Source organism: Canis lupus, chromosome 26 (assembly GCF_048164855.1).
Source record: "Canis lupus baileyi chromosome 26, mCanLup2.hap1, whole genome shotgun sequence".
Classification (NCBI taxonomy): Eukaryota; Metazoa; Chordata; class Mammalia; order Carnivora; family Canidae; genus Canis; species Canis lupus.
Window position 1 is genome coordinate 25514278 of NC_132863.1, and position 2815 is coordinate 25517092.

Below are 2815 nucleotides of genomic sequence, written 5' to 3' on the forward strand. Positions count from 1 at the left end.
CACCTCTTGATCTGAGGGTTGTGACTTCGAGCCCCATGTTGAATGTAGAGATTTATTACTTAAATAAATAAAAATTAGAAAAAAATGTAAAAAAAAAAAAAGAAATCTCCACACACCTATTAAAATGGCTAAAATTAATGAAGCTGACCATAGCAAGTATTGGTGGAGCTGGAACTCTTATACACTGCTGGTTGGGAATATAAAATTGTACAATCATTTTGGAAAATAATCCAGCAGTTTCTTAAAATGTTAAAAGTACACTTATGTTTTCAATTAGCAATAATTGCGCCTCAGATAAACCTCATTGGCTACAATATTGCCACTGAGCAAAGCTACACTTACCTTATGATATAGAAATTTCACTCCTAGGCATGTACTCAAGAGAAATGAAAGCATATATCCATACAAAGATTCATATATGGGGCAGTCCAGGTGGCTCAGCGGTTTAGCGCCTGCCTTCAGCCCAGGGTGTGATTCTGGAGACTCCCCACGTCGGGCTCACTGCATGGAGCTTGTTTCTCTCTCTCTGCCATTCTCTCTCTCTCTCTCTCTGTCTCATGAATAAATAAATAAAATCTTAAAAAAAAAGATTCGTACATGAATGTTCACAGCAGTTTTATTCTAATAAGTACATATTCCAAAAACTAGAAACAATCCAATGGTCATGCATAAACAAATGGTGGTATATCTGTACAATGATATACTGTTTGTCAACAAAAAGAAATGAACTATTAATACATGCTACAGTTTTTGTTGTTGCCTTGGTTTTGGTTTCTTTAAAAAACAAAAACAAAACAACAACAACAACAACAACAACACAGGTTGGGCAGCCCAGATGGCTCAGCGGTTTAGCACCACCTTCAGCTCAGGGCATGATCCTGGAGATTCGGGATCAAGTCCCATGTCAGGCTTCCTGCATGGAGCCTGCTTCTCTCTCTGTGTCTTCATGAATAAATAAATAAGATCTTAAAAAAAAAAAAAAAAGATTCACGAGAGACACACAGAGAGAAAGGCAGAAAGAGAAGCAGGCTCCATGCAAGGAGCCAGATGTGGGACTCAAACCCAGGAATCCAGGATCACACCCTAAGCCAAAGGCAGGCACTCAACCACTGAGCCACTCAAGTGTCCTGAATAAAGTCTTTATTTTTTTTTTTTTTAAATTTTTTTATTTATTTATGATAGTCACATAGAGAGAGAGAGAGAGAGGCAGAGACACAGGCAGAGGGAGAAGCAGGCTCCATGCACCGGGAGCCCGATGTGGGATTCGATCCCGGGTCTCCAGGATCACGCCCTGGGCCAAAGGCAGGCGCCAAACCGCTGCGCCACCCAGGGATCCCTGAATAAAGTCTTTAAAAACATCACTGTCACTACCACCACCACCACCTATCTTTCCCAGTGTTTCATCGAAGCTGGCGCTTATTTTCTTTCTTCTCTCTCTCTTTCTTTCTTTCTTTCTTTCTTTCTTTCTTTCTTTCTTTCTTTCTTTCTTTCTTTCTTTCTTTCTTTCTTTCTTTCTTTCTTTCTTTCTTTCTTTCTTTCTTTCTTTCTTTCTTTCTTTCTTTCTTTCTTTCTTTCTTTCTTTCTTTCTTTCTTTCTTTCTTTCTTTCTTTCTTTCAAAATTTTATTTACTTATTCATGAGAGACACAGAGAGAGAGAGAGGGAGAGGGATAGGGAGAGAGAGAGAGAGAGAGACTCCATACAGGGAGCCCAATGCGGGACTCCATCCTGGGACTCCAGGATCACGCCCTGGGCCGAAGGCAGGCTCTAAACTGCTGAGCCACCCAGGGATCCCCACATGCTACAGTTTGGATGAATCTCAGAATACTTGTGCTGAGTTAAGAAACGAAACACAATGAGTCCATACTGTATGATTTCATTTGTATAAAATTCTAAAAAAATTTAAACTGATCAGTGGTTTGCCTTGGGACAGGTTAAAAGCAAGGAATTCTAAAAGGACATAAGGGAACTTTGAGAAGTGATGGATATTTTGGTTTCATGGGTCTTTACATATGTCAAAGTTTATCAAATTGCACACTTTAAATATGAGCAGTTCATTGTATTTCAATTACATTTTAATAAAGCTGTTTGTAAAAGTTTTCCGAGTGATTCTAAGACCCAGTATAGGTTTGGAATATTGTTATAGAGCATCTGAAGCTTAAAAGAAACCCCACAATTCCATACAATCCCAACAAATTTACTATTGGCATTCTGGTGGATCATCTAATCTTTTTTCTTTTTAAGATTTTATTTATTTATTCATGAGACACACACAGAGAGAGAGAGAGAGAGAGAGAGAGAGAGGGAGAGACACAGGCAGAGGGAGAAGGAGGCTCCATGCAGGGAGCCCGATGTGGGATGGGATCCCAGGTTTCCAGTATCATGCCCTGGGCAGAAGGCGGCACTAAGCTGCTGAGCCACCCAGGCTGCCCTGGATCATCTAATCTTGTCTTCAAATTTGTATACATTTACTTATGACAAAATCTTTTTTTTTTTTTTTAACCAGAAGAGTAATATATGCCCAATGAAATCTGGAAACATATAGAAAAGTAGAAAGAAGAGAAAAGATCACCCATAATCATGCTACTCAAATAAAACCACTGTTGACATTTTTAGTGTATTTCCTTCCGGGCTCAAAGGAAAGGTCTTAACTACAGAAAGAAAATTTGGAGGGGAGCCTGGCTGGCTTAGTTGGTGGAGCAAGCAACTCTTAATCTTGAGGCTGTAAGTTTGAGTCCCACACTGGGTGTAGAGGTTACTTAAAAATAAAATCTTTAAAAATAAAAACAATTTACAGTCATCGGCACAGGGATGATC

At 39.3% G+C, this 2815-nt stretch overlaps 1 pseudogene; it reads right to left on the minus strand.

The window, feature by feature from the left end:
* Positions 1-215: 215 nt before the first annotated feature.
* On the minus strand, positions 216-334 carry LOC140618912 (U4 spliceosomal RNA; annotated as a pseudogene).
* Between the last annotated feature and the right edge of the window lie 2481 nt (positions 335-2815).